General features: G+C 43.0%; 2 protein-coding genes across 2 annotated transcripts in view; one reads left to right on the forward strand and one right to left on the reverse strand.

Moving 5' to 3' along the window:
* Positions 1–3,016: 3,016 nt before the first annotated feature.
* Positions 3,017–24,549, reverse strand: part of RSU1 (Ras suppressor protein 1) — a 355,401-nt gene continuing 333,868 nt past the window's right edge. The window contains exons 11-13 of the transcript XR_006600325.1: positions 10,217–10,279; positions 7,864–7,953; positions 3,017–3,153 (exon numbers count right to left, since the gene is read on the reverse strand). The gene's annotated coding sequence lies outside the window, so the exon portion shown is untranslated. The remainder of the gene's footprint in view (positions 3,154–7,863; positions 7,954–10,216; positions 10,280–24,549) is intronic.
* The window catches only part of PTER (phosphotriesterase related), a 69,510-nt gene continuing 64,209 nt past the window's right edge, over positions 19,249–24,549 (forward strand). The window contains exon 1 of the mRNA XM_006933278.4: positions 19,249–19,390. The gene's annotated coding sequence lies outside the window, so the exon portion shown is untranslated. The remainder of the gene's footprint in view (positions 19,391–24,549) is intronic.

The following is a 24,549-nucleotide window of genomic DNA, read 5'->3' on the forward strand; positions in this document are numbered from 1 at the left end:
GAGAACACTGACCTGTGCCTACATTTGACACAAATACCTCAAAGGGCAGATGGGTGATCAATCCGTTTTGTTTGTGCGTGTGTTTCATTGCATCTCACTCCCCAGCTACTTCTCTCACATTGGTTGTCTTGCTAATTTTGAAATGGTCCCGTTTGTGAAAGAACTCCCGATTTCCTTGAGATTAATTTCTACCCGCTCAGTGTTTCTCCAAGTGGTTCCTCACCTCAAAAGCAAAACATGCTACTGATGAAATATGACATTTGTATAGCACCTACTTTTGCAATTCGTGCAAAAAAAAAAGTGCCTGAAAATGTCACAGTCCCACGTAAAGTCACTCCAGTGTATATTTTAAAAGGGAAAGCAAGTATTAAATACCCAACAAGAATGAGATTTCAGAAACATAATGCAAAGTGCATTGCATTATTAAATCCATTTCTAAAATGGATTGATTTCTTTATGTTTAGAATAGTACACTAATGATAATTAGGTCAGTTTGGAAGATAAATGCTTTTCCAATCTTCCCTTTAAGTCCGGTATTAGTATAAAATTTCACCGTTGCTTAATTAGGAGCTGAGAGAGCAGGCCAATATATCCTTTTCTGGAGCAACAGCCCTGAGAGAAATTATTGCATACCATCAAAATAATAAAGCAGTCGCTGACAACTGTGTTTTCCTAGCAGAGGCATCCCTAATAGTGCTATACAATCACTATTAGACCAAGCCTCAGAGAGGAGTGTCAGGAAAATTAAAACGGACAGGCACCTCTTTAAGCCACTTGGTGCAATTTAGTTGGGCTTAATAGGGTCTTTCTTTGGGAGTCTGAATAGAAGTATAAGCAATTCCACCCAGATTTTCAGATCTTAACTTGTGTTAGAAATGTCAGCTGCTTTTGATCATGTTAATGATGGGGTCCTCTAATTGGACTTGTATATAAGGCTGGGCTCCTACAAGATATTGTCTTCCTTCTTTACGCACTTAACTGTTTCTCTGCTTTCATTTCAGTGTAAACAAATGTGCATCTGGTAACAAGCCACCGAATGATGAGATTCCTCAAGTCGGTATTCCGTGCACATCTTTTCAGCCATGCGTCTTCAGTTGCTCTGAATGTCTCCACATCCATTTTTAGGCATCATGTATGTTAGCCCTGTTGTATCCAGTTTTGTCACTCTATTTTCGAACCACTACAAAAGAGACCTTGCCTTTATAAAAATTATGAATGGAAAAAACTTATTTTCCATCTTAATAGAAGAGCAAACTTTTGAATTTTATCATCAGATGCCGCCTCTGTTTTAAATGCTTCGGCCAACAATGAGTTTCACTTTTATTGCATTGTCTATTCCATTTTTGAAGACAGTTTAGGGTGCATATCCAGACTGTGAAGCCTTCCATAGCAACAAGATACAAGAAAGGATGTGGCTTTCTTTTGCATTTTCTAGGATAAACGCCTATGAGCTACTTTGATTTTTGCCTTTTAAATGCATTTCCATCGCATTCGCAGAGAGAACGAATCCCAAAATTTATTGCACGTCTCTCAAAACGAACTGAGTAAATTCTATTTTGTAACTGCAACTTTGTGACCTCTGCTAGATGCCAAATTTCAGGGAAGCAAAATTCTTGCACTGTGCACTTACATGAGATACGAAATGATTTACTTCATGTATCATCCGGGGAATGGAGAAGTTAGACATGCTTAAGGAAGCCAATCTCTCTCCCTTGCCCTCGCCCTCTCCTTCTGTCTACCCCCCCCAACACACACAGCTGTGTGATCTCCAGGATCTGAATCATGGCTGGGATTTAGTGAAGGAGGGAGTGAGGTAGAGTGTGTTTGTCTGTTGGGGAACAGGGTGGTCATTGTTGGTGGTGTTTAGCCTTGGGAGAAAGTTCACAAGTTCTAAAATCTTGGACCTCGCTGTTTTGTTTTCCCTACCTCACTAGACATTTTATCTCCTATGAGCTGGGAAGCCTGGCCAACTGCAGTAAAGGTGCCTGATGACTAATTTAACATTTTCCAAAGCTGCAAAATCACTGATCTACCAGTGGGAGACTCCTGGGCTCAACAGTGTGGCCAAGAAATCCAGCCTCAACATCCACGTAACCTGGTGTTCTTTTGGAGAATAGTTCCTGCAAAGCAGGGCCTGGATAATGATATTTAAAAAATGAATCATTGCATTTGTGACCAAGGGGATGGGGAAGAATAAGGCATAATTTTTAATATTTGTGAATAAAAGAACTTTTGCTACTCAAATGGAAGGAGCTAATAATAGTGCTACAAGATGACGACTTCGAAATCTGGCACCAAATTTCTCTGTTTGCAGAAATGCATGCCTTACACAATCCCTGTTTATACAGTTCTAGTGTACTTTAGCAAAGGTACCTGTTACATATTTGTTGATGTTCTCTTACCTTGTGTTGTTGATGCTGTTTTGTTTTTACATTAAGAACTCCCGAGGTACAGGGTTCTGTTTCATGTTTCTCATGAAATGCCTATTTACTTAAACATGAAAGTCTGTAAAGAAAGAAAGAAACAGCATGGAAACACACACAATAGAGGAGCAAAATTTGCCACGTATCAAAATATTATATGTTCCTGATTGGTTTTTAATTGTTTTCATGAAAAACTGATTGGATACAAAGGAATAATTGTAACGTGTGTATAAGGCATGATGAATTACACTAAAATTGAGGACCATGAAACCACCACCCAGGATAAGGAATAGAGTGTCCCCCCCCATGCCCACCCCTTTGAGGGCACCTATGTGCCGCTCCCTAATGTTGTGGGGCTTCTCCCTGGAGAAAACCACTCCTCTGAATTTTGGTTTATCACCCCCTTGTTTTGCTTTGTAGTCTGGCATATATGTTGATATCTTCAAACAATGTGTAGTTTAGTCTTGAATGTGTTGAGTTGATATAAATGGAATCGCTGAATTCTTCTGAAACTTGATTTTTTTTTCACTCAGTATTATTTCCTGAGATGTATCCAACGTGATGTGTATTTTATTCTTTTTCACTGCTGTATGGTAATTTTACATCATTTATTTTTAAAGAAAATGTAAGGAGGAAAGTTGGCTATAAGCATACATCTTCAGTATTTGTTGTTTAAGAGAACTTCTATCTTCATTTCCATTTTAGTGTTTGGTTCAGCCTTATACTTCCCCTAGAGAAGAAGAATGATATACTGGGTTTTAAATTTTTTTCTAATGTTTTTCATTTATTTTGAGGGGCAGGGAGGGGCAGAGAGAAGGAGAGAGAATACCAAGTAGGCTCCATGTTCTCAGCACAGAGCCCAAGGCAGGGCTTGATCTCACCAACTGTGAGACCATAACCTGAGTGGAAATCGGGTCAGACACTTAACCAACTGAGCCACCCAGGTGCCCCAGAATGATACATTGTTTGTTAGCACTCAAAGGAAACTAGAGATTCTTTTGCTCAACATTACATAAGGTACCTGAAACTGCCCCCCAACACCACTCCTGGTAAACAAAGGGATCCATCTAAGGTTACAGAACAGTCAGGTCTTTGGGCATCTAGCTCTCACCTCCTCAAAAGAAAGAAGGGTTCACCCTCTTGCCCTTCTCTTGTACCTTTCCTTTTCTTCAGGAACAATTCATCAAGATACTAAAAAAGAGACTGTGTCCAGACTCACTTCAAAGTGACCACAGGTCTTCATTTTTAGAAAAAAAATACAAGGACTTGATTTTATAATGTATGTAGATACTCTTAAGTACTTGTTCTGTTTTCTGTCATCTAGAAAACAAGCTCTTGGTGGACTGCAAAATTTTCTGTTCCCATTTTAGCAAAAGAAACTATTGAGAAAAGTAAGTTAAAAAAAAAACTTTGTAGCTCTCAAACTTTAGTATGTGCAAGAATCTTCTAGAAATTTAAATTCTGAGGCCACACTCAGAAACACTGATACAGAAGGACTACAGAAGGGTCCAGGAATCTTTGCTTTAACAAGCACCCAGATGATCAACACAGTCATCTAGTAACCTTGAGAAAATATACAAAGAAAGTGAGCTTGTGCGCTGTATTGGATGAGTTTACCAAGAATACTCTTGGTTCCCATGAACAGAATTAAAAAAAAAATACAGAGGAGGAAAAGTGGAAATAATAGGAGCAATTAGAAGCTCGATTTCAGCAAATTTATGCAGGGAGGATGGAGAAGAGCAAGAGTGTAAAATGTATTATTTTCTTTTCTTGAATTGAGGTATAATTGACATAAACATCACATGAGTTTCGTGCATACTATGTAACGATTCGATATTTGTATACAGTATGAAATAATCACCACAATAATTCTAGTGAACACCCATAACCACACACGGTTAGGAAATATTTTCCTGTGATAAGAAATTTTGAGATCTACTCTCTTAGCAACTTTCAAGTCATGCAATATAGTATCATGCTGTACATGACATCCCCACAACTTATTTATTTTAGAAGTGGAAATCTGGCTTTTTGGACCACCTTCACCCATGTTGCCCACCCCCCAACACCACTGCCTCTAGCAACCACCAATCTATACTTACGAGCTCATTTTATTTTTTTGGTTCCACATATAAGGGAGATCATGTGGTATTTGTCTATCTTGTTTCACTGAGCTTAATGACCTCAAATTCCATCCATGTCATTGCAAATGGCAAGATTTCCTTCTTTTGTGCAGCTGAGTAACATTTCATTTTATACATACCACATTTTCTTTATCCATTTATCTGTTGGTGGTGGACACTTAGGCTATTTCCGTGTCTTTGTTCTTATAAAGAATGCTCCAGGGTGGGAGTAGGGGGTGGGGGGAAACTCCTGCAAGTCAGCAGTGTAGGAAGATCCCGAAATCACGGCCTTCTACGGACTCAACAAATCTATAGCTACAGCTCTGAAAAGGATCTGAAAACTAGATGAATTGCTTCTCCACAACAAAGGATAAAAAGACCATGTCCAGATGGGTAGGAGAGGCAGAGAGACATGGTCTCATCAACACTCCGGCCCCAGAGTGGCAACCCACAACAGCAAAGGATCTCATCAGGCACCCCCACCCCTCGGATCTACATTGGAGACATGAGCGCCCAAAATGTCTGGCTTGGAAAACCAATGGGACTAATGTCCAAAGGACCCAAAATGTAGTAGAAAACGAAGATTCCCCTTTCACTTTTTAATTTTTTTTAAGTTTCTTTATTTATTTTGAGAGAGAGAGAGAGGCGGGAGGGGCGGGTGGGCAGAAAGAGAGGGAGAGAGAATCCCAGCTAGGCTCCTCACTGTCAATATGGAGCCCGATTTGGGCCTGGGACTTACAACAGTGAGATCATGACCTGAGCTGAAATCAAGAGTTAATGCTTAACCAACTGAGCCACCCAGGCATCCCTAAGATTCACCCTTTAAAGGGCTCAAGTGACATCTCACTTACCTTGAGACCCAGTGAAAAAACAGCAGTTGGAAAAGCACCTAGACTATATGCAGAAGGCATTGGATGGATTGATGATGTACTGATATGGGGATGTGTTTTGTTTTGTCATGTTTTTCTAAGTAGAATAGCTTGCTTTCTTAGAACTTTCCCTAAAAAACAAATTGAATTATAATAATAGTAACTTTATCTGCTTATTTTTTTCTGTTATAAAATGTTTTCACATTATTACAACCCATGAAACTTACTCTATGCCCAGTCTACATTCTCTTTTACAGAGGAGCAAATTGAGACTCAGTGGAGTTCATCAGAGCTTTCAGTTTGTTAAATACTATACATTTTTAAATTTATATTTAAAATTAAAAATCTTTAAGCTACACTTTTAGAAATTAAGCATTGTCTCTAATCTGCTTTTATGAGTAATGTTTGAAATCCCTGAGCAATACTTTTTAACAATTTTTTTATGTTTATTTATTTATTTATTTTTTTTTTGAGAGAGAGAGAGAGAACTAGCCAGGGAGGGGCAGAGAGAGAGAAGGAGAGAGAAATCCCAAGCAGGTTCAGTGCTGTCAGCACAGACCCGGACGTGGGGTTCGAAGTCACAAAATGTGAGGTCATGACCTGAGCCGAAACCAAGAGTCAGATGCTTAACTGACTGAGCCGCCCAGGTGCACCTATGCAATATTTTTTAAAAATCATGTTAAAGCTAAAAAAAAATGTACACAGATCTACCTTTTTCATTGTTTTAGGACAAACATTAAGATTCTAATGTGTGTTTTTTGTTCTCCAATTCCTGCATTTTTAATTTGTTTTAGCTTTGGTTTGGTTTTGGAAAATAAAACCTTCCCCTGTATATTCTCAAATGATGGTTTGATGGACAAAACTACCTTTTTTCAGTAAATTGTTAAAGCATTATTTTCTTTATAAAGCAGGACACACTACTTACTTTTAGACAAGAAATTATACATCCTAGTTTCAACTGATAGCATTTACGCTTTTATTTTTTTAATGGTTATTTATTTTGAGAGAGAGAGAGTGAGAGAGCATGTGAGTGGGGCAGGGCCAGACAGAGAAGGAGAGAGAATCCCTAGCAAGCTCCACACTCAGCTCAGAGCCCCATGTGGGGCTCGAACTTACAACTGTGAGATCATGACCTGAGCCGAAATCAAGAGTCAGACACTTAACTGACTGAGCCACCCAGGCGCCCCACATTTATGCTTCTATTCATGTTCCTCTTTCCAACCTCTTTCCAGCCTAATTTACAGAGGAATAAAATTCCTGATGACCTCTCCAAGAAGGCTCGGATTCACCAGGTGACACTAACCCCCAAGGTCAAGAGGAGGTACACAGTCCAGACTGGGTCGCTGATGGACTGGTCAAAAAGATCCTAAGTGAAAAGTGGCACTGCCACTGCTAGGTCAGAAGCACTGAGAAAGATGTGATGTCCTGCATGGAGCCCTTCTGTTCTGTCCCCAAACAATGCAGAGAAACTGCCCCCAATCAAAGCAAGTGGTTTTGGAGGCCCATAGGTTTGGCCAGCTCAGCTTTGAAATGGCGACTTGATCCCATCAGAAGCAACCATGGCACCCCCCACCCAGCTTTCCAACAGTGGGGACTCTCAGCCAGGAAAATGTGGTCTGCCTCATCTTTCTACAGTACAGCCACCATCGCTGGTCCTGCAGGATTCGATCTGGGGGCGTTTACATGCTCGAGGCAACAACCCTGGACATCACAGACCCCGTTTTCCACGTGAAGAGAAATGGGTGAAACTTGGCAAGAGGAAACAAGGTAAGTTCTTTGTCTGTAGGCAGAAAATAGACACTTTCTTTGTCTAAATACACACTCCTCTTCCTGAATGGGCTGCTGAAGAGAACTTTAAGTACAGTGATGATGCCAATAACAGGTGAATGATTTGTCTACATAAACTTAAAACCGGAACTGATCACATAGTAAACTGGATAAGAAAGCCAAATACTCAGAGGCAGAGGAGACAGCTGTGTGGATAGCGTGATGTTAGAAGAAGTGAAAGACTGAACTGACTGGGTGATCCAGTCTGTTAAGCATCCGGCTCAGGTCATGATCCGACCGTTCGTGAGTTTGAGCCCCGCTATCAACACAGAGCCCACTTTGGATCCTCTGTCCCCCTCTCTGCCCCAACCCTGTTTGTTTTGTCTCTTTCTCTCTCTCTCAAATAAATCAATAAAAACTTTTTAAAAAGAGAGAGAAATTGAAAGAAAATCTAATTCCAAAATGCTTACTCAAGGTGCCACCGCGGTATCTGAAATTCACACCAGCAGACAAATCACAACTTTGGAATAATGAAGTATATCTCTAAGTGTGTTCTCCAGGGAGAATTAATAGTCATTATACTAAAAAAAAAATGCATACAGACAGATATTTTCACTAATGTTCATAAATGTGGGGAAATCCCAGGTTTAAACGAACAGCTGTCTTTACTGTAGAACTTACCCGGGCTTGGAAAAACTACAAAGTCTTATGAATCTCCAATAACGGGCATAAATGGGTAGTTTTTCCAAATGTGATTGGCCATAGGACACCCTTTAAAAAAAAAAAAACAACGTACCTTATTAAACTTTCAGGTTTTTCTAAGACTAGAAAATGCATCTTTCCCAGATGACCCATAAGAGTATGCAAATGTCCTAGCAAGATGGACAACTCATGAACTCATTATCATTCATGAATACTTGAGCATGGCTCCCTACTTCCCCACCCCCAACCCCATCCAACTCAGGAGCTCCAGGGAATAGAAACTTGCAGCAACAAGGGATTTACGTTTGGGCCTGAAGGAAAGAGAATGAGTGTTACCTAGAGGGGGCTGGCAGGCGTGAGGGCTAGTGTCTGGCAGGTGGACTCAGGTGCAGCACACCAAGAGTTACTACTACCCCTCTCCCAGTGAGGCCAGGGTGCACGATGTGGAGTCCAGACAATGTGGGAGAATCTCCAAACAGACCAGAATGGAAGCGAACAGGGAAAATGGAGAGAGACATTACAGCGACATTTTGTTCGTGGAAATCCTTTGGTTGAGACTACCTTTACCAAGAGAAAAAGTCACGATTTCAACTTCCAGTGGCGGCCAGCCATGATAGCCACCCCTGTTTCAAAGTCTTCCAAATGGAATTCTTTCTGCGCTCAAACATAAGGAGCACAGTGGCACTGTGCAAAATGGCAGAGGCCTCCAGCAACACAAAGTTAATGCCCAACATGCAATAATATACCATGACCCTCCAACACTGTGAATGCCAGACGCATTTGAACGCCTCCTTTCTTTTACGGAAAATGGGTTCATGTCACTCTCTTGTTAAGTTTATTTATTTATTTATTTTGGGAGAGAGAGAGAGTGCGTGAGAGGGGAAGGGGCAGAAGGAGAGGGAGAGAGAGAGAGAATCCCAAGCAGGCTCCAAGCAGGCCTGGATCTCAGGAATCATGAGGTCATACACGACCTGAGCGGAAATCAAGAGTCTGACCCTCAACTGACGGAGCCTCCCGGGCATCCCCCCATTTCACGTTTTGAAAAATCATTGCTCGAAATCACACACTGTTTGTACGGTTTCACTCATATGTAGAATTTAAGAAACAAAATAAAGGAACAAAGCGGGGAGAAAAAGAGACAAATCAGGAAACAGACTCTTAACTAGAGAGAACACACTGATGGTTACCAGAGGGGAGGTGGGTGGGGGGATGGGTGAAGTAGGTGAGGTACCTAAGTACCTAAGGAGTCATCTGCGATCAGCAACCTGATGGTGTATGGAAGTGTTGAATCACCATATTGTACACCTGAGACAAATACAACACTGTATCCTAACTAGACTGGAATTAAATTTTTTAAAAAGAGATATAGAAAAAAAAAACAAAAAACAAGGGCATTGGTTAAAAGTGTGTATCTGGAATAGGAAAAAAAAAACCCAATTTTTAATTCTGTATTTTGTATGTATTCTTATGCTGAGAGTTTTAGATTCAGCTCCTAGGGATATTACTTTCTACTACAGGAGATATTGATTTCTACTGAAAAGTGAAGTTTCAGTCAAGGCTTTGGAATTCATACATAAACACCATTCTTATTTTAAAATTAAAGCGCTCAAACATTTCAAATGATTGGGGATTCGACTGAACCTAAGAGCAACTTTTGTGCGTTGCCTCTCATTAGAGCTGAATATAGTTCGAAGGTGGTGACAGGCGCTCTATTTTGGGAGATGAGCATACCATGTCAGGACCATAATTCAAGGAAGACATGATACATGGGTGGACTGTTACTTTGAACGGTATCGTTTTCCAGTTGAACGAGAAAGGTGTCTTGCCACAGCAAGAGGGTTTTATCTCCTCCTTCCCACTTAAAGTCATGTTTCCCACCTTAATCCTCACATTCAGTGAAATATTTTTAAGTGATTTTATTTATTTTGAGAGAGAGAGAGAGAGAGTGTGTGTGTGTGCGTGTGTGTGTGAGGGGGAGGGGCAGGGAGAGAGGGAGAGAGAGAGTCCAAGCTGTCAGCACAGAACGCGACGAGGGGCTTGATCCCACGAACTGTAAGACGGTGACCTGAGTCAAAATCAAGAGTGAGACACCTAACCGACTGAGCCACTCACACGCCCCCTCAATGTAATATTTTCTTGTGAGGTTTCTGCTGCCCGTCAAAGGGCACAATCTGCCTATTATGTGGTGTGCTAAGATGTTTGTACTTTATCAACTGTTAATTAGAGTGACAGCCTAGCAAGCTTTTTCTTTTTTTAAATGTAGCACAGCTCTTGGTGTCTAGGCTTAGGTTAAAAGTGTAGCCTGACATAACCACTCTCCTTTTACACTTACCCCATGTTCTCCGAATGCTGACAGACATATTTTCTATGCTGATAAGTCAGACTGTCCTGTTATCTGAAAGAGGAAAGAAGGCAAGCAAAAAAAATTTAGGGAAATAAACATTTCCATGACTTTCACCCATGCCAGAAGGAAAGTAATAATCCCACCTCTGAGGAGTCTGAGTGATATTTTATTCCTACAGGATTTGTTTTAAAATACTGAATTTGCCCCATGTTAAAAAATATGATGTTGTTTTCTATTGCCATGATCAGTGACGTAACAGTAGCTTATCCTTTTAAATAAATCCCTGATTAATTTCAAAACCTGTATTTTCCACCTTTTTTCCTCTTTACTTTTCTGTCTATCCCCGACCTATTACAAAGTCACCTTCATGTAAGGCTGGTTTAGAATCATGAATCTGAGCCACAGGAATGACTCAGGGCGGGTACATCTGCAAAGTCAGGTGTGAGCAATGAAGACCCAGAATAGGTTTTCATGCAGTTCGCAGGCAAGAAACAAATCCCGGATGAGGCAAAGGGACTTCTGTCCATTCTGCTGATCAAATGGAGGAATTGTACGGCACATTCTCAATAGCACACAGCTGCTTTTTTACATATATTTTTTTTACATTTATTTATTTTTTGGGAGACACAGAGAGACAGAGCTCAAGCTGGGGAGGGGCATAGAGAGAGGGATACACAGAATCCGAACCAAGCTCCAGGCTCCGAGCTGTCAGCACAGAGCCCGATGCAGAGCTCGAACCCATGAACTACGAGATCATGACCTGAGCTGAAGTCAGACGCTTAACAGACTGAACCCCCTTTTTTTCATTGGCCCCAGGGCTCTTAGTTAGTTATCAAGATTCTTTCTGTTTAATGACTGGATCTAGTAGGGAGAGGCTGAGCAGAAGAGAGATGGAACCCATCCCATCATGGGACACCATGAAGTTGACCAAGGTCCAGCATGACCTATGACCTGCCTTGGAACTGAGTCCTTCTGGGTGCCTGTCCAAGCTCCGGCTCTCCGGATCTGCCCGTCCTACTTCTAGCAGGGAAGCCAGTGAGGCCAGAACGGCCGCCATCAACTTAGCATCCTCCCCACATAACGACCTCACCCCGCACCACACCGATAAAAAGGGGGTCTTTGTGAGAAGTGTCACAGTGTGTCACCAGGAAAAGCTTCGGATCTTTGATTTAAGAAGAGGAGTGAGCCTCTTCACCCCAAATCTGCCGAGTACAGAACCGTCTTTCTCACAAATACAGAATTTGCATGTTCTGAACATTATAAGATTTTGAGTATTAATGTTAAAATAGCCTTCTCAATATATACCTAGTGTGGACATTATTCCTTGGGGAATTATAATCCTTCATTACAAGGCTGAGGCCAAGTCAAGTTTACTCATGTGTTGTGGAATTTAACTAGCATCCTGTGTGCTTAATTCTATCTTGAAAGAACTTTTATAAGTCACTTCTACCTTATCTGCTATGTCTCAGAGAAGGAGTGTCATTAGTTAATTTTCAAGACAAGCTAAATTTGGCAAACCTGTGTTAAGAAATACGGCATTTGCTGTCAGTTTGCAACCCTGATTTATAACAGTAATACTTTCCCTACTCTTTGGAATCCTGCATCCAGGCTACGGTGTGGTGAAGGTACCTGAAATATTGGATGCCTAGGTATAGAAGAGTGGCTGCCCCTGGGGCGGGGGGAGTGGGGGTGAAAGCAGAGGGTAATTGAGACCAGAGAGGAGTATGCACTGGGTGTCTATGGTATTGGTAATGTTGAATGGTGGGTTCATAGATGTTTATTACAAGGCTTTATAACTTCCATAAGGTTTATTGAATATATTCTTCTCTATCAATTAAAAATGCCATGTGCCTGATATTCTAACAGGTCTCTTAAAGCTTCCACACATTTATGCACCTTAGGTTAAAAAAGATAGTTCTGTATTAAAACGACCACATCATCCTCACATCCTATTACCATGTAAACATCAGAATAATAAAATGCTCTATTTTAAGGGAATTTAAGAAAAAGAATGCCAAGATCAAATATAGATGTTTTCCTATTACATCTGTTACTATTAACACATTCTAACCTTAATCTCACACATATGCCATGATTGTAGAGTGCTTTCTGACTCACTCACTCTGTTTCTCTGAAGTTGAAACCTTTCTCTGGGACTTTAGATTGTTTGAGTTAAAAGCCCTTTCGAGTTTGCTTATTTCTCTGCGGTCGGTGACTTTTTAAAATCCCAGTGAATGTGCTTTGCCTCTTTCTGAGAGAAGAGAGTTGGATACTAGATTGTTTTTAAGATCTTCTTCTGGCTCTAAAAATCTGATCCTGTGACAATCCAGGAACGTGTTAGGTTGCCTTTCCAGCTTCCCTGTTCTCAGAGCATCTGGTTCCTTCTTAAGACAATTAAAGAAAAAGAAGCATGGAATTAGGAATTATTTTGCTCCCTGACTTCACTTCACACACACACACACACACACACACACACACATACCAACACACAGAATATGTATGGGGAGCCTGGCCTCAGAGAGTCTTCAGCTCCGATCTCATGTTGCTTTTGCTGATGTGTGCCACATACTCATTCCCTTGTCTAGGTAACAACAGCTAACATTTCTTGATCCCTTTGCTATGTCCTGTGCTAAGCACTTAACTTGGATTACTGGGTTGTTAGTTCTTAGCATTTGGGTTTTGGGGTCAGCTAGTTCTAGACTGACATCTCAGGTCAGCCCTTTATCAGCTATGAGACCTTGAGCAAAAAGAATTCACATGTGTTAGCCTCAGTTTCCACATCTATAAAATGGGGATTACATAAACATAAAATCTTAAAAGTGTTTACAAAGGGCTACGAGAATAGAGAGCCTGGCACACGGACCGCCATAAATGTCGGTCAACGTTGTTTTTGCTATTTTTGTTATTGTTAGTGTTATTTTTGTTACTATTAACATTATTGCCAGTGAAATACTGCCAGACCACTACTCCTAAACCCTTGCTTCTAGGCTCCTCACTGGTGACTCTGACGCTTGATTTTCTTATGTCCAGCCTGGGTGTCAGATCCCTTCTGACCTGTTGGACCCTGGGCTTCTCACATGGGTGATTCCCCAGAGGGCTGTACCCTGAGGCCCACCTACACTTTCACACTGTTTCCTTTGTTCTTTTTGCTGTGTCTGACTTCTCTGTACTTAAACCCTTACGCCACCTGCCTAGCAAAGTCCCCCAATATTGTTCTCGAGACTCCAGATAAGACACTCTCATAGCCCTAATGCTTATGAGGACTTCATACAAACCTACAGAGGTACAGGATCTCTGCCATCCTCAACACGCAGATTCCATCTCTGGTCCCAAGATTGCCCCTACAGCTCCCATCATCTCCCAGCCAGATAAGGCACATATCAAACCCGCAAAGTCACCTGGCCGTGGCCAGCCACAAGAGAGGCTGCAAAGCGTACCTCTAACAGGGTGGCCATGGGGGCGCTGGGTGACTTCGGGGTTTCGGCTCAGGTCACGATCTCATGGTTCACGCACCGGCAGCGTGGAGCCTGCTTGGGATTCTCTCTCTCTCCCTCTCCCCCACTTGCACTGTCTCTGTCTCTCTCAAAATAAAGAAATAAAGTTAAACAAAAACGAAAACAGGGTGGCCACGAACCCTGCTGAATTATTAGGGTGAAAGAAAGTCAGAACGGATCTTCAGGACAGCCAGCAAGCTGCCAGAGAGAGGTATTAGGATTTTCGTTTTATAGAGGGCACCGCGACTAAGGGAAATTAAGAGGTCGCACAGTAACAAAGACAAGGAGCCAGGAACTGAAGTCAGGCCTTTCAGACTCTGGAGCTGCGTCTGAAGGTACTTGTCACTGGTGCCTGCCACCACACTGTTCACTGAGAGCATAGCTGCTTCCATCACTCTCTGACAGGCGATTTGTCCCCGATTCCCCCCCATATTCTACCTGGAAGATTGAAGCAAACTCTTCTCTTCAGTTATTTTAGGGTAGTTATATGCCCTACTGTGTTTTCAGACATCCCAGTATATTGTCACTTCTGTCAATATTTACTAAGTGACACAATCTGGCCAACAACTCACACAGAAGAATTCAAGGACTAAAGTTGCAAAGGTTGTCTTCCCATAGTACAAACTATATCAAACCATGATTTCAACAAAGCTTCTGAATAGCAATTTAAACTAATTCCATAGCAAAAAATAAAAAAATAAAAAAATCACACAATCAAAAAAGATCCTGAAATGAAAACAAAGAAATTCTCCATCTTATGTAAAGGAAAAAAAAGTCGAATTATTTGAATCATAAATTCAAGCCATCACTTTAACATTTGCTTCAAGTCCACATTGTTTTGTTTTTCAAGACTGAGACAACTACTATTTGGTATTCTTCACAGACACACATGCCTGGACTTACAGTTAATGAATAGCTTCCTGCTGGGTTTTTTGGATTTAATTTCATTCTCTTCAACTTAGCTCTCAACACCGTATTTATTAGAGATCAATAATCACATTATTGTGTGCTAACAGATGCCTCTAACACTTAAATAATTCTCTCAAGGATTTGGGAAGCCATAATGGAAGCCATCTAATATTAGTCATTAATACTAGCTGGCTAAGGGATAGTGGTTTTTTTAATTTGCATACAGAACCGCCCAATTCTCTTACCGGGACAAACACTATATTAATCAGGGTCGACTATCTTCTGTAACAAATGATCCCCACATCTCCATGGCTTAGTACACTTTTCACTGGAGAAAGAATGGAGGATGCCGGGTGGGTGGGGGTTTTTTCCAGGGGCCGCTTCTGGTTGCCACTTCCACTACATCCCATTGGCTGGCACCCAGTGGCAAGACCTCCCCTAACCGCAAAGGAGGCTGGGAAATGTAGTATAGCTACCTGCCCAGGAGAAGGAGGACGTGACTTTAGTGAGCACCTACCACTGAATAAAATTGAGTCTGTCATAAACACCAAAAGAAAGTGTTAGGCAAGAGGAAAAAAAAAAAAAAGGAAATTCAATTCAAAAGGGTTTTTTTGGGGCGTGGGGTTGGGGGGTGGGTACCTGGGTGGCCCAGTCAGTTAAGCATCCGACTTCGGCTTAGGTCATGTTCTCATGGTTTGTAAGTTCGAGGCCTGTGTCGGGCTCTGTGCTGACAGCTCGGAGCCTGGAGCCTGCTTCGGATTCTGTGTCTCCCTCTCTCCCTGCCCCTCCCCTACTGACGCTCTGTGTCTCTAAATAAATAAATAAATAAATAAATAAATAAATAAAAATTTTTTTAAATTAATGACAATAAAATTGAACCTTATGACCTTTTATTTATAGTAGCAAATCTAGTGAGAGTAACAGGTGTTCTAAATTCACGTCATCTTTTTACAAGTTACAAACAGCTGTCTCAGGGTCAAAATTTTTTATTATGGGAAAATACTCGCAACGTGAAATTTAACATCTTTAAGTGTGCGGTTCAACAGCATTAAGTAGGCTCACACTGTTGGTCTACTGTCACCATGCTCCACCTCCATTTTTTTCAGCTTCCCAAACCGAAACTCTGTGCCCATTAAACACGAACTCCTCCTTGCCCCTCCCTCCAACCTCCGAGAACCACCATTCTACGTTCTGTCTTCGTGAATTTGACCGCTGGTAGTGAAAGCATCCAATATTTGTCCTTTAGCGTCTGACTTATTTCACTTAGCATAATGTCTTCAACGTTCCACTGGATGCACAGACCACATTTTGTTTATGCATTCATCCACCAATGGACACTTGGGTCGAATCGCCACCTTTTGACTATTGTGAATAATAGTGTTACCAGCATGGGTGTACAAATACCTGTTCACGTCCCTGCTTTCACCTTTTTTGGATATACACCCAAATGTGGAGTTGCTGGATCGTTTGTTAATTCCATGCTTAATTTTTTGAGGAACTGTTCTACTGTGTTTCACAGTGGCTGTAAAGTGGTAACAGTTCCAAAGACCAATTTATCATTGGCTTCTACAAAAGGTTGTAAAGGCTGATTTGTAAAGGGAGAGTCTCCATTAAAAAGTCTCTGGAATTGGGGGATTATGTGTTTTCAGTTTAGCTCTTTAAGAACTAGAAAAGTTTTAATTTCATTCTTCCTTTGCCTCTAAATGAAGTACCAAAATATACTGAGTAATTACTTGTGTTCTCTGGGAGGTATAAAGGATAGGAATTTGATAGAAAAATGTGTGATGAAAGTTCTGTCCTGGCCCTCTTGTGACATTGGTATCTAATAGATCTCCTGGAAATGATGGGACTAGTTTATCACACCATGACTAAAAATTAAACCAAGAAAATCTCTGTAGCACTGTCAACTTGAACTTCCAATTAACAGTTAAAACCCGACAGCCACACCATTTACAAACTGATATCATTGGCTGTGCTTTTTTTTTTTTCTGCTGCTCATCCGATAATTATCTGGCTTACTTTATATTTACCTCTTTGTTTATTTTTTTCTTTTTCCCCATAGACTATTTTTGTGTAAATATTTAAAACAACTAACTAAGGTGATGAAAACCTGAGTGCTTTCCAGAAGTTTAACCCAACCAGCGAGGGGTTTGGATGTTTGGTTTTGATTTCATTCTCTCTGCCAATTTAGGGTTTCTGAGTACAAGTACTACCAAACTTCAAAGATACCATGAAAATGAAAAGCAGGTACTGTGGATATGAGAGCACGTTTGAACTAAACGCTTCTCTGACAGATTGATTTGGAAACCTTTGGTTCCTTAATAATATGATTTTTAACTCAGCTATTTCATCACAGGCTATGGCAGTACATTGATGTTCTAGGTTTCAAAAACTATCTCCAAGTTAAGCTTTTCCAGGAGGAAAGGCTGACAAATGAAGTTGGGCACACGGCTTGATAACAGATTATCATTTTGGACAGCATAACACCATACAGGACCCCTTTCATCCACTCTTGCCTGCCTATCCTCAAGGCTAGCGGATTTGGGGGGCCAGCACGGGACAAGGTTTATTTTAATTAGTTTTCAGTAAGACAGCATTTGCTGCTTCACCAACAGTACTGCTTAAATCACCTATGATGTGAAATGGAATCGTACAGTATATACTCAAATACTGGATGACATCAACGTTTTTCACTGTTGCACACTGGATTGCTGTGGATTTCTCTCCCTTTGTTCGAACAGATGTGTTCACAATAGTTGGATAAAATTCCCAATATAAGACTTCTACGTATTAATTGGAAGTTTCCTTGAAGCGATTTCTTTCAAAGAGAAATGAAATCTACACTAGCTTCTCTTTAACACCGTCTTCAGGGAGTAAAGCCATACAAGTGAGAGCCTGCATGTGAAATCCGTCACAGACCTTGTACAATGGGTGCAATGTGGGTGGTGCAGGATTTAGCAACTTCCATAAAGAAAAGCTGACGTCATTTTTTAACATGAATCTTGTGTATAATTTCACTTCTGGCAGCGTAGACTAGTAAGATGCAAAGCATTATAAATGATGGACTTTTAGTTCTCTCTTTAACAGCCATTGTCAGGTACACATCTTATATGGCTTCATGGTTGCAGCACGGGCAATCAAAGGGGTAGCCAGCACTGAAATCTCTCTAGAAGCTTCCCTCCATCCATCTATTCACTATACAATCTCTGTGTGAGCCCCAGTCATCCCTAGTGATATTGAACTCTCTCAATACTCTTTCCTCTGGAGTTCTTAACCTCTACATTTATTCTTATCTCTCTCACTCTTGGGCCCTATTTTTATTCCCTTCGCTGTTCCTAGGATTTAAGCAGCCACCTCCTTAAGGAACATTGCTCTCCTTCAGTCTTGTCCCACTGCCTGTCCTTCACCAACCAACTTATAGTTTTACCCTTCTTAAAACACAGACACACACACACACAGACACACACACACACAGACACACACACACACACCTTCATTTCCTTTTCTCTTCTTTTTCTGACTGAAATATATCAGTTTAGTACCTAGCGTCTTACCAAAGTGTCCTGTTCTCTACCAGGGAGGTGTGGTGTAGTGACATCGACCACAGCACGTTCTAGCCCTGGCCTGGCACAAGGGACTTCTCTTTCGGGATCTGTTTTCTTATCCGTAATTGGAAGAGGAAACGATTCCACCACATGTAGGCTGTTCTAAAAAATTAAGCAAGATAACCTACACACAGTACCTAGAGGAGGAGAATTGGCTTCAGGAAGTATCAGCATCATCATTATTATCGTTAATTATTAAACGTTTACCTTCCTTCCAAACGACACCTGGAGATTCTTGCCATCTGAGTACTCATCCTCTTTTCCCCAGAATTCAGGATAAAATTAATTGAATACAGTGTAATACCTAAGGGTATTGTCCTGTATGGCCGCGACTGTTCCCAGCACTAGGTTTGGTCGACAGGTGCACTCACTTTCCCTAAGCCAGCTGACACTGAAGCGTAGGGCCACTTCAAGCGTCCAGACTCTGCTGGTAAGGATGAGAAACCTCAGGTCCAGGGACATGAAACAATGGACAAATCAACCCAAAGTCGCTTTGCGTTCGGAATGATTATCCAAATCCTGTTCAAGATACCAAACTGCCAGTGCACCCCCTCTGATCCGTTATCCTTGGAGGAAGCTACAATAGCTACTAAAGCCTCCATGTTCCAGGCTTTTCTACAGAGACCTGGGGTCTGGGGAAAATGCAGCTGCTTCCTTTCCCCTTGGGGGATCTAGCCCCTAATTCTTTCGACTCAGCTGAACTCGAGGGAGACGAGAAACCTCTCCTTCCGGGATATTGGGGGGCGGGGGGGTATCTACAATAGACTCTCACGCAGAGAAAGTAGGCTTCCAGTGCGGCAGCTGAACGGATCCTGCAGCTACCAGCCTACTGCCCGCTTCAAGGTTAGGACAGGCAGCCGACAGGAGTGAACCCGGACTTGGACGGGCGGCGGGCGGGGCGGGTCCTGGGCCCGCGGGGCGTGACCTAGGGCCTGGTAGGGCGTGGCAAGAGCCACAGGGCGTGACCTAGGGCCGAGTGGGGCGTGGCCGGGACCTGCTGGGACCTGCTGAACCCTGCCCTGGGACCTGGGGGCGGGGAGAAGACTAGCCCGGAGCGTGAAGCGGGAGGGGAGTGGGGAGACCTTAAAGGCCCTGCACGCTGGCCCCGCCGAGGGTCCCGGGGGCGAAGGCGGCGCGCAGCGAGCGGAGGGAAGGTGCGCGGGAGCCGGGGCGGGGGCGTGGGGGCTGAGAGCCGGGTAGGAAGGGTGGGGTGAGCAGGGGAACCTTTCGTGTTCACCCCTGCGGGGACCCCCGGCGATGGTCCCCCTGGGGGAGAGAGGTTGAAAGCAATCCGCGCTTTGGCGAGCTGCTGCCTTTCTCCAGATGCGCTGCAAAGACGCGCGGATCGTGAGGCTGCGCGAGGCCTAGGAGGCTGGTCTGTGTTGGAAGTGGGTGGTTGGTTACCCCAAAGTCTAAAGTGCAGCGAAGCCTGGCTTGAAACCCGAAGCCGAGAGTCCCACGAGGAGCGAGGCCCCGGGGGGCCTCGCGTGGCTCCAGCCCAGTGTTGCTGGACAGAAATGCTGCAGCGGTTGTCGTCGGGCCGTTGGGCTGGGGGCGGGGGGGGGGGGGGAGGCTTCTCTAACATGCTGGTTCCCCTTTCCTGAGCTTTGAAATCATACCTCTAAGCCTTGAGCCTCAGCCTTGCCTTTTATTTTACCGTCTCATGGTTCTTCTGTTGTAAAGATATTCCAAACACACATAGGTGCGCCTCCCCTACAGATAAGAGCGCGGTGTTTACAGGCGCAACGTTGTGATATTTGTGGAGGCGCCTCGGGTTGCAGGGACACCTCCGAGGGGGACACATTTACAGAGGAGAGCTTCCGCCTTGTGTAAAAACGTGTCCATTCGCCCTCAAATCACTGCCACACTGGAGGAAAACGACAAGCGTTTCCTCCTATCCGAAAGGACCATCGCAGTCATTGTCAAATAGAATGAGCGTCGGCGAGAGAAGCGAGCTAACACTTCTTGACACCGACTTGGCCAGTTGGCGTCTTGTTTTGCATAGACAGCAGGGGTGTTCAGCAGTTATCCTAAAGGCCTGATGCAATTCCGCAAATAATGAACCCCTTTTTAAAAAGAAATCTCAGTGCACGCTGCAAAGAAAAAGGGATCGGACAACTTGCCGTGGAAAGCAAGGCAGCAACTTAATTTCAGAAAACAGGAGAATTGGAAGACAAAATTTACAGCGCGCTGCTCTGTGAAATTACGTTTTCCATGTGTGGAGGCTGGATGTTGCTTTATTCTTATGGAAGTTACAAAAATGTATGTAGTATAGATTGGGGCATGCATTTTTATTGCAAAATGCAAATGCATGCAAAATGCATTTTATTCCCATTCCTGGATCTTAGAATCGGAAGAGGAATGCCCACGCCTATGTTTTTCAACATTAGTGAAAGCTAATCACCAAGGGTCTTCTTCGAGCTCTGTGCCCTAGAAGTTCACACTTTACACTGCTCCTTGAGGTGTTCTCGTGATACTGAAGAGGAAGTTAAGGCATAGGGGTGAGGCCACACTGCTGGAAAGTTTAGGGGGAAAAAACCCATGTCTTTCTAACTCAAAACCTGTGCTCCTACCACTGAGCCCCCGTGTACTTTGTTTTTCACAAGTATGCCCCCTGTCCAACAGGAACTAAAGATACGCGGGTAGAGGGGGCTATAAGACAAGTTGCTAGTTTAACGTACTCAGGACCCGTGAGTGGAATCTCATTCTATTTCCAATTCCAGCTCTGTGACTTTGCACAAGTTACTTATCTTTTCTAGACACATGAAAGTAATTGATCTCTAGGTCTCTGCTAGATCGAAAAACCTATAGATTTGTGAAAATAATATTCCGCTTTTGCCACTTAATGATATTTTTGGTCACACTTGGTGTTGGAATTACAGGGCGGTCAGGAAGGGTTGGTTTATTCATTCAATAAATGTGCGTCGTGTAGCTGGACACGTACTGGGGCTGCTGCAATACAGAACAGGACAGATTTGGATTCTAGACTCCAGGGGTATATATTCTGGTTAGAGGCAGGGAGACCTGAGCAAACAAAGAAGGAACTAACAAACAAATTAATTAACCAACAGCTACAAGTTGTGAACAGAGGGCTGTGATAAAGGAAAATGGAGCAGAGAGGTGGGTGGGGCACTTTAGATGTGGGGGTGAAAAGGAGTCCTCACCAAGGCCTGCTGGTTTGGAAGGATGCGAAGGACCTAGTGAAGTTCCTTCCTTGCAGTGGGACCTGCTTGGGCAAAGGAGCCATGAAAGGACTTGGCATGTTCTGGAAATGACCAGAACGTCTTTGTGATGGTGATTGGTTCAAGATGAAGTCGGAGAGACAGGGTGGGACCAGGTCATGCAGGGCTTTGTGCAGCCTGGTAAGGTCTCTAGATGTTCATCTCACAGCAACGGGAAGCCACTGAAGGGTTGTGGGCAGGGGAGTGATGTGAAGGTGGCTATGATGCAGCCCAAGTGAAAGGCAGAGGTAGCTCAGGCTGGGGTGGCAGTAAGAGTATTTATTGATTTTGAGAGAGAGAGAGGGAGGAGGAGGAGGAGGAGGAGGAGCAGGAGGAGGAGGAGGAGGAGGAGAAACAGACAGAGAGAGAGAATCCCAAGCAGTCTTCATGCTGTCAGTGCAGAGCCCCACACGGGGCTCGATCTCATGAATTTCGAGATCATGACCTGAACCGAAAGCAAGATTTGGACGCTTAACCAACTGAGCCACCCAGCTGCCCCTGACAAGCATATTTAAAATCACATGCTAACACCCCTCGAACACCCTGGCATTCCCATCCTCCTGTTCCCTTTAGTTTTCCCACATACAACTTATTCCCATATGACATATTACACATTTTGTTTATAAATTATTTACTCCTTCCTATAAGAATGTCAACCACTTGAGGGCAGGGTGTGCATGTTTTATTTATGGCTGTTTCTCTAGCACCTGATGCTGTGTCTTGTGCAAAGTGGGCCCTTGATCCATTTGTTTTAAGAATGGATGTGATAAATGCTTTGGATTTTGATTCTGTAGAGCTTACTGATGAATGGGATATGATAGTGAAAGATAAGGAGAAACCAAGGATGAGTCTCAAGATGCTGGCTCAGAAACTGGGCAGATGTGGATGTTAATTAATAAGGAGAAGGCTAGAGAAAGAACAAGTTGGGAATTGGGGGAGGGGAGATGGAAAGTTCCATTTGGTACATATTAAATCCGTGGTGTGTGGATTAGTTACCTATTACTACATCTAAAAAATTACCCTAAAATTTAGCAGAGCAAAACAACAGACATTCATTGCCTCAGGTTCTATGGGTCGGAAATTTGCGCACAGCATAGTTGGGGAGGTTCCGGCTCAGGGTCTCTCATAACGTTCCAGTCAATCTTTCAGCCAGGGCTGTGGTCATGTCAAGTTTTGACTGGAGCTGTGAGATATGCTTCTTAGCTTCTTCCATGGCTGTTGACAGATTTCAGTTGGCTGTTGGCCAGAGAGTTCAATTCCTTGCCACGTGGACCTCTCCATAGGGCTCCTCATGATGTGGCTTCCCCCAGGGCAACCGTTGCAAGAGGGAAAGAGAACCCAAGATGGAAGCCAGTCTTCTTTTAGAACCTGATCTCAGAAGTAGCATACCATCACTTCTGCTGTGTGCTGTTGATCACACAGATCAATCTTGGTGCAGTGTCAGGGGTGGGGGTGGTGGGGACAACACAGGGGTGCGAATACTAAGAGGGGTGGGGTTGTTGGGTGTCATTGTAGTATCTGCCTCCTACAGGGTCTATCAGCTGTCTAAGGGGAAATGTCATATAGGCTGGTGGGTATATTATGCTGTAGCTCAGAGGAGAGATCTGGGCCACAGATAATTATGGGGGAATCATTGGAAATGTGTCACAGGATCCAGGGAGAGAATAAAGGTGGAGAAGGGAAGAGGATCCTGGACCCAGTATCGAAGAGCCCAATGCTTAATGGTTAGTGGAGTAGCAGCCAGCAAAGGAGGATGGCCAGCACAGCGTGTATTCTGGGGGTGACTTAAGGGAAAGATAGGTTTCACTGGACAAGTTTCCCCTTCCCTGTGAAGGGCAGAAAATAGTTTGAATATGGCGGAAATGAAAAGAATTTCTGAAAGGATGCAATTTAATACAGTTGAAATGTGAGTAAACGTTGACCCAGATAGAAACAGAGAAAAGAACATTTGTTTATTTTAAAGTTTATTTATGTAACTTTGCAGGTGAGGGGCACACCAAGAGAGAATCTCAAGCAGACTCTGCACTCAGCACAGAGCTTGACGAGGGACTTGAACCCATGAACCGTGAGATCATGACCTGTGCTGAAATCAAGTCGGCTGTTTAACCGATCAAACCACCCAAGCGCCCTGGGATGGAATATTTAGAGTTTTGAGAAATCTATGGTTGCATCCTCAGTGCCCTGGCTGGGATTATAGTTGGTAGAGAGCCCCTGTGTAAAGATTTTAGAGGTTGAAGAGAAAAGAATGAGGGGTGTAACATAGGTGAGCTACTGGCCTTGGAAAAGGCCTACCCTTACTTCCATATGTTCTATAGCATTACTGTATCAGGAGTCTTTCTCCTCAAATGTCTTAAATAGCCCAGTGAGCCATACAATGACAATGGGAAAATTAGTTCCTGATTCAGTGGTGTCCTGCTCATAGCCCTATGAACTTCACTGTTAATAGAAGGACCGAAGATGATTGTTGTACACGTTTTTCACACACCAAATGTGGCCTCGTGCCTCTCTTTTCTTTAGCTGCTCTTTAGGGTGTATTTTCAGTAATCCATGTTTTTCTAAAAAGACTTTCATTAAAAAAAAAAACAACTCTCATAGACATCTTCCCTCACTTCAAAATAATAAATAAATAAATAAATAAATAAATAAATAAATAAATAAAATAAGGAAGATGGAGAAAAATAAAATACCTGCTCCCACCTGCCCACCTGGCATAAGCTGGCTCTGTGGTTCTGTCTGTTCATGAAGGCAGTATCTGCCTGAATACAGATGCCTCTGCCTCATGGCAGTCGTTGAGTGTTATCCATTTCTCTGTCCCCTTCCAGTGAGGTATGGCCATGTGACTTGCTTTGGCCAATGCAATGTGAGTGGAGGGAAATGTCACTTCCAGGTAGACGCTTTAAGAGCCAGTGAGAAGTCTGTCACACTTTCTTTCCCTCTGCCGGAGTGACCACCAATTTTCTAGATAGTGGCTGTTCTGTCAGCTTGGCTCATGAAATGAGGGCAGTGAGCAGAGCCCCCTGTCAACCTCTGTTAGCCACAGAGAGAGCTAGAAATAAGCTTTTGTTGTGTTTAGGCCTCAAGATTTGGAGATG

Source organism: Felis catus, chromosome B4 (assembly GCF_018350175.1).
Source record: "Felis catus isolate Fca126 chromosome B4, F.catus_Fca126_mat1.0, whole genome shotgun sequence".
NCBI lineage: Eukaryota > Metazoa > Chordata > Mammalia > Carnivora > Felidae > Felis > Felis catus.